The sequence below is a fragment of the Mirounga leonina genome, unplaced genomic scaffold (genome assembly GCF_011800145.1).
Source record: "Mirounga leonina isolate KUSES-001 unplaced genomic scaffold, KU_Mleo_1.0 Mir_83, whole genome shotgun sequence".
Lineage (NCBI taxonomy): Eukaryota > Metazoa > Chordata > Mammalia > Carnivora > Phocidae > Mirounga > Mirounga leonina.
In genome coordinates this window covers 45,546-59,645 of record NW_023270826.1, presented here as the reverse complement: position 1 = coordinate 59,645, position 14,100 = coordinate 45,546, and the positions used below count along the sequence as shown (strand labels likewise).

At 37.7% G+C, this 14,100-nt stretch overlaps 1 pseudogene; it reads left to right on the top strand.

Annotated features, from left to right (window-relative positions):
• The first annotated feature begins 2,741 nt into the window (after nucleotides 1-2,741).
• LOC118002842 overlaps nucleotides 2,742-14,100 on the top strand; it is a 20,651-nt pseudogene continuing 9,292 nt past the window's right edge.

Below are 14,100 nucleotides of genomic sequence, written 5' to 3'. Positions count from 1 at the left end.
ATTTGGGTTTGTCTTCTGGGGAAGGGACGCACCATGTTGGGACTGAGGCAAACATGACTGGCAAGGGGGAGGGTCCATTGGAACTTGGGGGTTTGGGGTTTAGTGCAAGCAAGTTAGGTAATAAGTGTAAGTGCTGCGCTAGTTCCTGCAGGTGGCCCTGTGCTTATGCAGATGGATGTGGGGAGGGAAAGAGTGGGGAAATGGTGCCTGCTAGTTCTTTTATTCCCAGAGGGGTCTCTCCATGAATTCTGCCTCTCTGGCACACACTCCAAGATGAGCAAGTAACCTCCTCACTTCGTGCCTTAGATGCTCTTCAGATCACTATTTCCATGTTGTATGTCCGTGGGCTATTTGCCCTGCCTTCTCTCCAAGAGGAGCCCCAATGTCTCTGGGCTCTCCTTAAGCCAAGCCTGCTGACTTTTAGAACTCAAGGCTTTAAACCCCGCTGATTGCAAGAACTCATGAAATTTGGCCCCTCTAGCTTTCCTAGTCAATTACTATGGGGATTCGTTTCCCCCATGCACTTCCTTGTGTGTTATAGTCTGTGTTTTGCCCTTCTCCATTACTGAGGCCTCCTCTCCACTGCAGTGGCACTATCCATTTCTCTACCAAATCGTGTCTCCATGCTTCCTATTTTCTTCAGTGTGGCCTCTTTTCTGCCTTTAGTTGTGGAGCTTGTTCTGACAGTCTTCAGGTCAATTTCTGAGATATTTAGGATGATGTGATAGTTATCTAGTTGTATTCTTGGGATAAGGTGAGACTAGGGTCCTCCTACTCTGCTGTCATCTTCCCTTAAAGAAACATTTATGAAATGTTTCCTTGAGCAAAATTTTGAAATGCTTTATGCAGAAATGTATCAAAAGGGTATTTGGCATGCAGAATAAAGAGGTGGTTAATGGCAGAAGGACCATTAGAAAAACAGATTTAGAGATCTAATAGATGAAAAATTAGAAACAGTTTTTTTTTTTAATGAAAGAAGATAATTGGGCTCTGGTTAAGGGATTGTATGTGACAGTAAATTGCACTACAATATCTGCTTAACCACAAGGAGCTTGATATCTACTTCTGCTCTATTATGAAATAATACCTAAAACTGGTGCTTTCTTCCCAAATGCCTTTTAAGTATTTGACAAGATTGTTAGGGAAAGGCCTTATATTTTAAGACTCCCAGAATTATTATTAAAAATTATTCCTTTTAGATCTATTTAGTCCCTAAGAGGGTGTTACATTTTGTTTTTTAATCCACCAGTGAGAATTTTACTTCCAGGGCTCATCTGCCCTGACCAAATCCATAGGGAGGCTCATGATATAAAGTAAGAATGTCATAATAATGTTTCCGTTAGTAAGTGAATGCTTTATATTTTCTGTAAAATGGTAACTTTATATTATAATGCTGGGAATATTTTTTAAGCATTAGCATTTTTAAAATACAGATTTCATTGTTACAAAGACAGATATGATTAAAAGTAGCTACTTTTCCCACTCTTAAATATATATGCTAGTGTATTTCCTTCTTTTAAAAAAACTAAGCACAAAGTATGAAGTGGGAAGTATTCTGGCTTTTGATAAATATGACTTCTTTCTTTTTTAAAATTTAATTTTATTTAAATTCATTTAATTAATATATAGTATATTACTAATTTCAGAGGCAGAGTTCAGTGATGATTCATTAATTGTATATAACATCCAGTGCTCATTACATCACATATCCATCACCCATTTACCCCATCCACCTCCTCTAGCAGTCCTCAGTTTGTTTCCTATGACAAATATGACTTCTTGAATATTCAGGTTATGTCTGAATACAAAGCATCTTTCTAATAGAAGGACAATTTCCTTGTTTGTATCCAGTAGTGTTTATAAAACAAAATATATAAATTTAATAAATTAGCTATTCTACCTCTTCCTAAAATAGAATGCCAATACATTTGCTGTTTGACAGAGAGAGAAACAGGAAGAGGGAGAGGGACAGGAGGAATGGAGTCAGAGAGTATAGACACATTCATCATGTTTAATGTTAGGAGTTGTGGTACATTACAGAAATGGCCACAGGTTCTTCCCATTCTTGTATATATGCCCCTTTGCAATGTCACCTTTCAGGTCCTCCAACAAAAGTTGGCATCTATTCTACCTTGAAGCTGGGTTGTCCACATAACTGTATTTGGCCAGTTGGACACTGGCAAATGTGTTTGCCCTCCTGTTACACTTCAAGGGTGTTTGCACTCTTGTTATACTTGAAGATCTTAGATCACCCATTCTGCTGAAGGATGAGAGGCTATGTTGAGACCCAAGATGTCCCAGCCAATAATCCGTCAGGATCTGGCCAACAGCCCAATAACTGCCAGTCATGTTACTGAGGCCATCCTTGAACATCCAGCCAGCATCTTACCTGCCATTTGATGAAAGAAGCAGAGATATATTGATGAAAGTGTTAAACAATTAGAAATATATACTATTTAGGGGTGCCTGGGTGGCTCAGATGGTTGAGCGTCTGCCTTCGGCTCAGGTCAGGATCCCAGGGTCCTGGGATCAAGCCCCGCATCGGGCTTCCTGCTTGGCAGGGGGCCTGCTTCTCCCCCTGCTCATATTCTCTCTCTCTGTCTCTCTATCTCTGTGTCTCGAATGAATAAATAAAGTCTTTAAAAAATAAAAAATTAAAAAAAAATTTTTTTTAAAGAAATATATACTATTTATACCTTTTTTGCTGGTTGTTCTTCCTCAGAGTCCCATAGGCAGCAGCCATGGTGCCTAGCGGGAATGGCCTGATCTTGAGCCCCACTTCCATGTGGTTCAACCAAATGGCACAGAAGATCTGAAGACACAAGGCCCAGTAAGCCAAGGCATGCCACATTGCCCTGCACCACATGTCTGGACCCATCCAGCCTTTAGTGAGGTGCCCCATGGTGAAGTACCACACCAAACTGCGAGCTGGCAGGGGCTTTAGTTTGTAAGGGTTAAGTGTGGCTAGCACCTACAAGAAGGTGGCATGGACCGTTGGGATCTCAGTAGATCCAAGAGGTGGAACAGGTCCACAAAGTCCTCTGCAGGTAAACCTGTGACACCTCAAAGAGTACCACTCCAAGCTCATTCTCTTATTCACGAAGCCCTCAGCTCCCAAGAAGGGAGACAGCTCTGTTGAAAAACTCAAATTGGCCACCCAGCTGACAGGACCAGTTGTGCCCATACAGAAAGTCTATAGGAAGGAGAAAGCTAGAGTCATCTGAGAAGAACTTCAAGGGCTCTCCAGTGTTGCCTCATGCTAGTGCCCAGCTCTTTGGCATCTGGGCAAAAAGGGCCAAGGAAGCTGCAAAACAGGATGTTGAAAAGGAAAAAATAAAGTGCCATCGGCAATTTGTGATAAAAAATACTTATATATATTGCTAAAACTATGCAATTAATAGCACAACATCAAAACATATAAAGCACACATTGACAAAACCAAAAAGAATAACAGGAAAATCTACAATCATGAAAAAAGATTTTTAACACACTGATAAGAAAACCAGATGTCTGGTTCTTGAGTGTCTTGCTGAATGCTGAACTCAAAATCAGAAATGAAAGAGGAGAAATAACCAACACCACAGATATACAAAGGATTATGAGATAATGTAATGAAAAATTATATTCCAACAAATTGGACGACCTAGAAGAAATGGATAAATTCCTAGAAACATGTATCTCCCAAAACTGAAACAGGAAGAAATAGAAAATTTGAATATACCAGTTATGAACAATGAAATTGAATCAGTAATCAAAAAAACTTCTAACAAACAAAAGTCCTGGACCACATGGCTTCACAGGCAAATTCTACCAAACATTTAAAGAAGTATTTTTTTTTTTTAAGATTTTATTTATTTGACAGAGAGAGACACAGTGAGAGAGGGAACACAAGCAGGGGGAGTGGGAGAGGGAGAAGCAGGCTTCCCACGGAGCAGGGAGCCCGATGTGGGGCTCGATCCCAGGACCCTGGGATCATGACCTGAGCCAAAGGCAGATGCTTAACGACTGAGCCACCCAGGCGCCCCTTAAAGAAGTATTAATACCTATTCTTTTCAAAGTATTCCAAAAAAAAGAAGAGGAAGGAAATCTTCCAAATTCATTCTGTGAGGCCAGTATCACCCTGATTAACAAAACAAAACAAAACAAAAACATGAAGACATTACAAAAAAAAAAAAATACAGGCCAATATCTCTGATGAACATAGATACAAAAATTCTCAACAAATTAGCAATATATTAAAAAAATCATTCACCGCAATCAAGTAAGGTTTATTCCTGGGATGCAGTGGTGGTTCAGTATTTAAAAAATCAATGTGATATAGCACATCAACAAGAGAAAAGATAAGAACTATATATCATTTCAGTAGACACAGAAGAAGCATTTGACAAAGTACAACATCCATTTATGATAAAACCCTCAACAAAGTAGGTTTAAGGGGAATATACCTCAACATAATAAATGCCATATATGAAAATCCCACAGCTAACATCATACTCAGTGAAAAATGGAATTTTTCTTCTACGATCAGGAACAAGACAAGGATGTCCACTGTTACCACTTATAAGTACTGGAAGTCCTAGCCACAGTAGTCAGACAGGAAAAAGATAGAAGGCATCCAAATTGGGAAGGAAGAAATAAAACTATCACTGATCCTCTTATTGCCTCTATAGTTTTACCTTTTCCAGGATGCTCTATAGTTGGAATGATAGAGTATGTAACCTTTTAAAAAAGGACTGGCTTTTTTCCTTAGCCCGTATGCACTTAAGTTTCTTTCATGTCTTTTTATAGCTTGATCCACTCTTTTCTTTTTAGTGTTGAATAACCTTCCATTGTCTGGATGTACCATAGTTGGTTTATCCATGTACCCATTGAGGGACATCTTGGTTGCTTCCAGTTTGGGGCAATTATGAATAAAACTACTGTAAATGTTTTTTGTGAATGTAAGTTTTTAACTCCTTCGAGTAAATACCCAGGAGCCCATTAGTATTTGTTTGGTAAATCTATCTTTTTTTTTTTTTTAAAGATTTTATTTATTTATTTTGACAGAGACATAGCGAGAGCAGGAACACAAGCAGGGGGAGTGGGAGAGGGAGAAGCCGGCTTCCCGCAGAGCAGGGAGCCTGATGTGGGACTCGATCCCAGGACCCTGGGATCATGACCTGAGCCGAAGGCAGACGCTTAACGACTGAGCCACCCAGGCGCCCCATGGTAAATCTATCTTTAGCTTTGTAAAAACCTGCCAAAATCTTCCAAAGTGGCTGTACCATTTTGCATTCCTACCAGTAATGAATGAGAGCTCCTGTTCTTACATCCTTACCAGCATTTGGTGTTGTCAGTGTTTTGGTGAATGATGATAAATTACTGTTGTTTTAATTTGTAATTTCTTGATGACATATGACATTGAATATCTTTTCATATGCTTACTTGCCATCTGTATATCTTTTTTTATGAAGTGTCTGTTCACGTTTCTTGTCCATTCTTTAACTGGGTTGTTTGTTCTCTTATTGTTGAATTTTAAGAGTTCTTAGTATATTTTGGATACAAATCCTTTATCAGATATGTGTTTTGTAAAGATATTCTTTGAGTTTGTGGCTTATCTTTTCATTCTCTTAACTGTGTCACAGAGCAGAAGATTCACAGAGCAGAAAATTCTAATTCTAATGAAGTCCAACTTATCGGTTTTTTCTTTCATGAATTATTCTTTTGGAATTATATCTGAAAACTCATTGTCAAGCCCAAGGCCACCTAGATTTTCTCCTATGTTATCTTCTAGAAGTTTTATAGTTTTCCATTTTACAGTAAGGTCTGTGATTCACTTTCAGTTAACTTTTGTGAAAGGTATAGGGTCTGTATGAAAGGTAAAGAGTATGTATCTAGATCATTCATTCATTCATTCATTCATTCATTTATGCTTCTGGATGTCCAGTTGTTCCAGAACCATTTGTTGAAAAGACTCTCCTTTCTCCGTTGGGTTGCTTTTGCTCCTATAATTTTCCTTTCTTGTAATGTCTTTATCTGGTTTTGGTATTAGGGTACTGCTGACCTAGTAGAATGAGTTAGAAAGTATTCCCTCTGGTTCCATTTTCCGGAAGAGACAATAAAGAATTGCTATCATTTCTTCCTTAAATGTTTGGAAGAATTCCAGTGAAACCATCTGGGCCAGACGTTTTCTGTTTTGGAAGGCTATTAATTGTTGATTCAATTTCTTTAATAGATAAAGGCCTATTCAGACGATCTATTCTTATATGAGTTTTGGTAGATTATACGTTTCAAGGAATTAGTCCGTTTTATCCAAGTAATCAAATTTGTGGTCATAGAATTGTTCATAAGTTACTTATTTTCCTTTCAATAGCCATGAGGGCAGTAGTGATATCTCCTCTTTCATTTTTGATATTAGTAACTGGTGGTTTTTTCTCTTTTTCTTTTGGTTAGCCTGGTTGAAGGTTTATCAATTTTGTTGATCTTTTCAAAGAAGCTACTTTGGGTTTTTTTGATGTTTTCTATTATATCTGTACTTTCAATTTCATTGATTGCTCTAATTTTTAGTAGTTCTTTTCTCCTGCTTGTTTTAGGGTTATATGGCTCTCTTTCTCTAGTTTTCTAAGATAGAAGCTTAGATAACTGATTTTAGAACTTTCTTCTCTAATGCATTCAATGCTATAAATTTCCTTTTAAGCACTGCTCTCACTGAATTCTACATGTTTTTATAAATTTATTTTCATTTAGTTAAAAATATATTTTTAAAAGATTTTATTTATTTATTTGACAGAGAGACAGAGAGGGAACACAGGCAGGGGGGAGTGGGAGAGGGAGGAAGCTGACTCCCCACTGAGCAGGGAGCCCAATGCGGGCCTCAATCCCAGGATTCTGGGATCATGACCTGAGCTGAAGGCAGACGCTTAATGACTGAGCCATCCAGGTGCCCCTAAAAATATTTTTTAAAAGATTTTATTTATTTATTTGAGAGAGAGAGAGAACAGGGGAGGGACAAAGGGAAAAGGAGACTCCCCAGTGAGCAGACTCCCCACTGAGCAGGGGGCTCCATCCCAGGATCCTGGGATCATGACCTGAGCTGAAGGCAGATGCTTAACTGACTGAGCCACCGGATACCCCTAGTTAAAAATATTTTTTAAATTTTCTTGAAAGTTTTTCTTTGACCCATATGTTATTTAGAAGTATGTTGCCTAATCTCCAAATACATCGGTTTTTTTTAAATTTTTTATTGTTTTGTTAATCACCATACATCACATCATTAGTTTTTGATGTAGTGTTCCATGATTCATTGTTTGCGTATAACACCCAGTGCTCCATGCAGAACATGCCCTCTTTAATACCCATCCCCAGGCTAACCCATCCTCCCACCCCCCTCCCCTCTAGAACCCTCAGTTTGTTTTTCAGAGTCCATCGTCTCTCATGGTTCGTCTCCCCCTCCACAAGTACATGTTTTTTTTCAGGTACCTTTTTATTATTAATTTCTTTTAATGCAATTGTGGGATGAGAACATACTCTGTATAATTTCTGTTCTTTTAAATTTGTACAGCTGTGATTTATAGCCCAGAATGTGGTCTGTCTTGATGAATATTATATGTGAGCTTGAGAAGAATGTTATTGTGCTGTTAGATGAAAGATTTATAGTGTTTTTGGTTTCTAGAATTTCCTTTTGATTTTTTTCTTGGAGTTTCTATCTTTGCTTACATTATCTGTAAGTTCTTGCATGTTGTTCACTTTTCCTGTTAGCCCTCTTAACATACTAATTATAGTTATTTTAAATCCTGACCTGGTAATTCTAAAATCGTGTAACTCTGAGTCTGTTGCAAAGCTGGCTTTGTCTGTTTGAACTATGTTTGTTTGGTTTTTGCCCATTAATATGCCTTTTAATTTTTTGTTGAAAGCCAGGCAAAGCATTGGGTAAGAGGAACTGTGATAAATAGGTCTTTAGTATTTTGTTTATCAGGCTAGAAGTTAGACTGTTTCTGTTTGCTGTGGCTTCAAGTGTCAGTTCTTCTGTACCTTTGTTTTTGTTCCCTCCGTATATTTGGGTTTTCCTAGGAGCTTTTTAAATAGTCTGTGTCTTGCAGCTATCTTAGTTGTAATCCTTTATTATCCTGGAGCTCTGTTGATATGGTGGTAAGATATTGGGAAGGGAAAGTGTTATAATTATTTATACACACACACACACACACGTGTGTGTGTATTTTATAGCAAGAGTCCCTGGGCTATGACGTTCAGAAGAGTTTCTTGGGCTCCCCCCACCACCACCACCACCATGTGAGACTGAAAGACTAGCAGAGGCTGGCATTGGTTCATTGTCTTTGCTCTCGTCAAATAAAGCTTTTGCAAAGTAGTTTCCCTTGGGAGCTGGTCTTTGTTACGGAAAACAGAAAGAAAAGTAGAACGCTCTAGGCATATTTCAAAATGGATAATTTCCCCCTGTGTATATTTCAAAATGATTACTTTTCCTCCTTCCAGTGCTGGAAGCAAGAGAGGATTTTTCTCAAATGCTCACCATGACAACCTGATGGGTCTCTTGAAGGTAAAACTCATGAAAGTATGGAGATCTCCCTAAGGCTTAGCCCTCTGATGTTTTTAACTTTCAAGCCAGTTCACACTGAGTGTCCAGCAATTTGTTGATTACAATTTAAGCGTTCCTGTGGGTGCTGGCTCCAGACAGTAGCTTCTGTTCCTGATAAGTGATGAGTCTCTGTATTTGCCTGTCTCCAGTTTTTGAGGAAGTGGTTTGCTCTGTGATCAGAATTTTCTTATGGATCTAAGAAGAGTTGATTTTTAGTTTGTTCAGATTTCTTGTTGTGAGGACAGGAGTGATGACTTCCAAGCTCTTTACATGTTGGAGTGAAAATGAAAAGCTTTCTATATGGAATTTAGATCTAAATATGAAAAGTAAACTAATAGAGCTTCTGTAGTAATCACATAAAATTATATCTTCATGACTTGAGGTAGACAGGTATTCGTAAACAGGTCAAAAAAAGCACTAGTTATAAAGATGGATAAATTGGACTTCATTAAAATTTAAAACTTCTAAAAAAAAGAATAAAATTTAAAACTTCTGTTCATTAATGGACATCATTGAGATGGTGAAAATATAACTACAGAGTAGGAAAAGATATTTACAGTACAAATAAGGATTAAAATCTAGTATAAAGAACTCCTACACCAAAGACTTATATTCAGAGTATGAGAACTTCTACAAATCAAAAATAAAAAGACAGCCCAATTTTTAAAATGGACTAAAGTCTTGACCAGGTACTTCCCAAAAAGGGCATCCAAAAAAAAAAAAAAAAAAAAGGAAAGGAAAGGAACGAGAAAGAAAGAGAGAAAGGAAGGAAGGAAGAAAGATGAAAAGAAAAGGAAATATTATTAAATACTACTCACAATAAAGATTGCCATGGAAGTGGTGTGTGGGATGGGTTGGGAAGAGGTAAGAATGAAGGATCAGGAGTTACTAGCAATAGCCATGTGAGAGGTGAGGAGGGCCTGAACTGAGGTAGTTTGGTTAGAGAAGCTGGCACAGTAAGCTGAAATCAGGAGTGCAGAGGAGTAGCGGGTTTGACTGTGGGCGGCGGAGGGCTCAGTTTGAAACACGTCAGTGGGGCACCTGGGTGGTTCAGTCATTTAAGCATCGGACTCTTTATTTCAGCTCAGGTCATTATCTCAAGGTTGTGACATCAAGCCCTGTATTGGGCTCTGCACTGGGCATGGAGCCTGCTTAAAATTCTCTCTCCCTCTGTTCCTCCCCCACTCTCTCTCCCTCTCTAACAAAAACAATAACAGCAACAACAAAAAGACTTTGTTGAAACATGTTGGGATTCAGTGCCCTTTGGGATACCCAGGTAGAGATGTTTCATAAACAGTTCAGATGTCTAATTTCAACATTTATGGTTGTCATTTGATAGTTTCCACAATCTGCCTCAGTAAAGTGAGTCAGCAAATGAAATCATTTTACGTGTAACACCCTCCTTTACACAAGAGTTCCTTATATCATTTATGTAAGTGAGAAACAAGTGTCTTAATGAGTATCATGCTGTCCACTGATGCTTTATCCCACTTAAGGTGAATTTTTATGGCACAAATTTCCCCCTCAGAAAAAAGGCACAAATTCTTGCAAGAACTATAAAACTATAGAGATGAAGATTAAATGATCAAGGGCTATAATTCATTATTATCAAAGATTTTGGAGTTTAAAAATTATACTGTTGGAGTTCCAAGGTAATTATATGACTAAGAAATATTTTTCTTCCTTTTCCATCTATACACCCAGTGTGAAAAGATATTGAGATAGAAGAAAGAAGTCTTAATAACAATTTGAGATGACACAATAAAAACTTTCCTTATCAAGAAAACAATCAGATGATGATATACAAGCTACTTTAGGTATAAAGTAGTTGGTTGCTACTCCAACTCCCCAGGAGTTCATGAGTGGCTCTTATACATTATTTTTTATATACATTTATATATATGTCATTAGTCTTTAAATTATAATCATTTGCAGCATAAGAGACAATCTGAATAGAGCATCGCCCTTAGATGACACAAGAATAAAGACTATATTAATAGTGGAAGAAGTCCAAATTTCACCCCATCTGCACAGTTGAGTCTGCCAAATCTTGTTAGATTTGCTTGATTGAGAATGTCTTTCTCTCTTTCTCTGTGCCCTACGCAACTTCACAAAGTAATCCTTAGACTTGGAGCCCAGGGTGATGGCAGTATCATTTAGGGCTTGGTTATTAAGTTGTATGACCAATATGTCAATGAAAGGAATTTATATTCGTAGACAATTCATAATAAATCACTTGTACTTCTTTTCTTAGGATGCTATCACTGTCCCTGCTTTGGGCAAAAAAAATCTAATAAGGAGGTTACATGATTTCTAAAACCATGCTGTCGTCAATCAGTAATGGAGTTTGGACCAATACTGGGAACATCTAGATACTGATTCAAGACCATGTCAGTTCTCCAACAGAAATGTTTTTAACTTACCAGAATTTCAGTAAAATATGAATGATGGCAATTTTTTTCTTTTTGAAGAGAAATTTAACAATCTTTACATAGATAGCTGCTTGAGAATTAAAAAATGAAACAAGGTTGAAACCTAATGCAAGAGTGCTTATCTTAGGTTTTGTGGTATAAATTGAATGAAATATAAAATAAAAGCATAAGTTGGGAGGAGTTAAAAGGGGACACTAAAGAATATGTCACTTGCCCCCATATCTTTCTTGTTTTTCTGATCAGGTTACAATTTTCCACTTTTTTTTTTTTTAACCTTTTCCCTATGAAATCCAGCCTCAACATTGGAAAGTGGTAAAAGCAATTTTGACACCCAGTGGAGAAAGAAAGGAAGGAAGAACAAAGAAAAAAAGATGTTAAGAAAGGAAGTAGGATGCCTGGGTGGCTGAGTCAGTTAAACGTTCGGCTCAGGTTATGGTCCCAGAGTCCTGGGATCGAGTCCCGCATCGGGCTCCCTGCTCAGCGGGGAGCCTGCTTCTCCCTTTCCCTCTGCCTGCCGCTCCCCCTGCTTGTGTGTGCTCTCTCTCTCTCCGTCAAATAAATAAATAAAATCTTAAAAAAAAAAAAGAAGAAGGACAGAAAGAAGGAAGGGAAGGAGGGAGGGCAACAGGAAGAAAGGATAGAAGGAAGGAAAATCTAGATACAGAATATAACAGGAATGGACTAACTTCCAAAGGTTAAGGCCACATAGGCTGAAAACATTTGGGCTCTGATTTTAGAGGAACTCTGCCCATACCTAGAGGGACTTTTGACTAAAAACTGTGAAATTTAACATTCTGTTACGAACGTTTAATGATATAAGGGAGTTTTATTAATGTATTCAAGGTCAAGAAATGTTTCTTTTAAAAATACAAGAATGTGAATCCTCCTTTGTCAAACTCATTAACAGAAAATGATATCTTTATTATTTGTCAGTGGATTCCAATCAATTATTATCTAATGCAAAAATAATCCCGGAGCTAAGATTAAGTATTGTTTAAATCATGGAACCAAGCCCTATAGTCAGACATGACCTCAATAATGCAAATGTATTTGTGAATAGCTGGGAAGACAAATTCATTTATAACAACAGACAGTGTCAGGAGAAGATTAAAATATATATGCACCACATAGATGAAATAATTGTAATCAGGACAGTGGAATTACCACAATTGGAGAATTTCACTGAATAGCTGAATTTCATGTATAACACAATCAAATTTTCTGCCTCATTCAGTCTCACCAGTGTTCATTTCCTGGATGTTCTGATTAATTTAAACTATGGTTAATTGAACACTGAAATATTCGGAAAACTATAGACAGGAAAAATTTTCTGTGGATAATTTCCACCTGTACTTGTAAGACTTAGAGGCCATATAGATAGAATGAGATAGGCAAGATGAATTCCATTTTTACTAAATGTCTGTCTGAAAGTAAGAGATTTTATTTGTGAGGATGTAAAGGAAGGAGCTATAAAAATACTAAGGTTAAAGCATTTGTTTATAAAGAGGAATATAAATAGTTATGAATGAATTTCAGTGTTCATTGGTAGAAAAGATTTTAGACAATTTATAAGCTGCAGTCTTGAACTAGACTTGCATTCATGTGTTATTTTCTTATAAAGGGAATTTGCCATTCAAGTGCACTTTGAAAGCTAGTCATTCTTTTCATCATGCTTAATGGGCTAAAATTAGAAGTATTTTTTAAAACAGCTATCCATACTTAGGTACTTGTAGATTTATTGATTCTCAGTTTTCAGATCTAGACAGATAATTAAAAAACACTGGTTACCTCAATCTATACATTTCTCCACTGTACCCTATGTCCCCACGCCTTTAACTAAATTGCTCAGTAGTCCTGCATTGCTGCCAGTAGTCATCAGGCAGTATTTTCATAATATAAATAACTGGAAGGATTATATTTTCATAGTTTTGGTAATTTACTGCTGATGAAGTTAATGTCATAGGACGCGTTATTTCTTCAGGTAACATCATATCTTTCTTTGACCAGAATGTGGAAGCCAGTCCCAGTTATCTCACTCCATTACTAGAACAATGTATTGGTAGTCATAGATTCACAATGCTTAAAGGTTTATTAAAGCTCTCTTAAAGATGAATTCGCCCAGTCCTGAATCTACATAATGTCGACCAACCATTTGCCACTATTGTCATTTCAGTGGTAATGTTATTAATGTAAACATTTATCAGTAACATCAGTCTGTGTTATAACATGCCCATATGTGTTATCTTTTAATCCTTGTGACCATGAGCCATTGGCATGCTATCCTGATTGGATTCAATAATCAATAGACATTCTAGAACATCTGAATTGTTGAGAAGGGGTTCGTGAGGACAGTCTGAGGTCTGCCAGTAGTTATTAACAAGAGAGAGAAGCAGCAAGATAAGAGATGGGATGTTAAATGGTGATAACCCTTGATGTTTACATCTGAAGTAATTCTATAAAAGGCATGAAAATATCAAATGTTACTCCTGTAAGTAACCTTGGTCTGTCCAGGCTGATACTCTTATTTTACAGATAAGGAGCCACAGTGGTTCATTGACTACTCCAAGATCACACAGCTAGTGAGAGAATATTCTTTGGGATCCCAAGTGAAAAGCAGCATAGCTGGAAGTGGAGGGAGTTGAGAAGTAGATGGAACAGTTCATAAGACTACGTTAAGACTATGATGAAAGGACATTGGAGGAAACAGTGAAAGAGCAAGAATGTGATGCTTGGAGAAGGTATTCAGAGGGTGGTGTCTTTTTTGTGTACATGCCCCCACCACACCATGCACAGTGTTCTGCCCCAATGTTAGAACCTGCCTACATGTTTGTCTGAAGTCCTGTGGTCTTTCTGTCTCTCTTACTCTCTAGTGACTCAACTGGCTGTGTGTGTGTGTGTGTGATTATTTACATTTTGACCGTTACCTCATTTATTTACCCCCAGCATAATGACAACAGATTGAGAGTTAACAAAAGAGAAAGAAAGAGAGGGAGGGAGGGAAGGAGGGAGGGAGGGAGGGAGGGAGGGAGGAAGGAAGGAAGGAAGGAAGGAAGGAAGGAAGGAAGGAAGGAAGGAAGGAAGGAAGGAAGGAAGGAA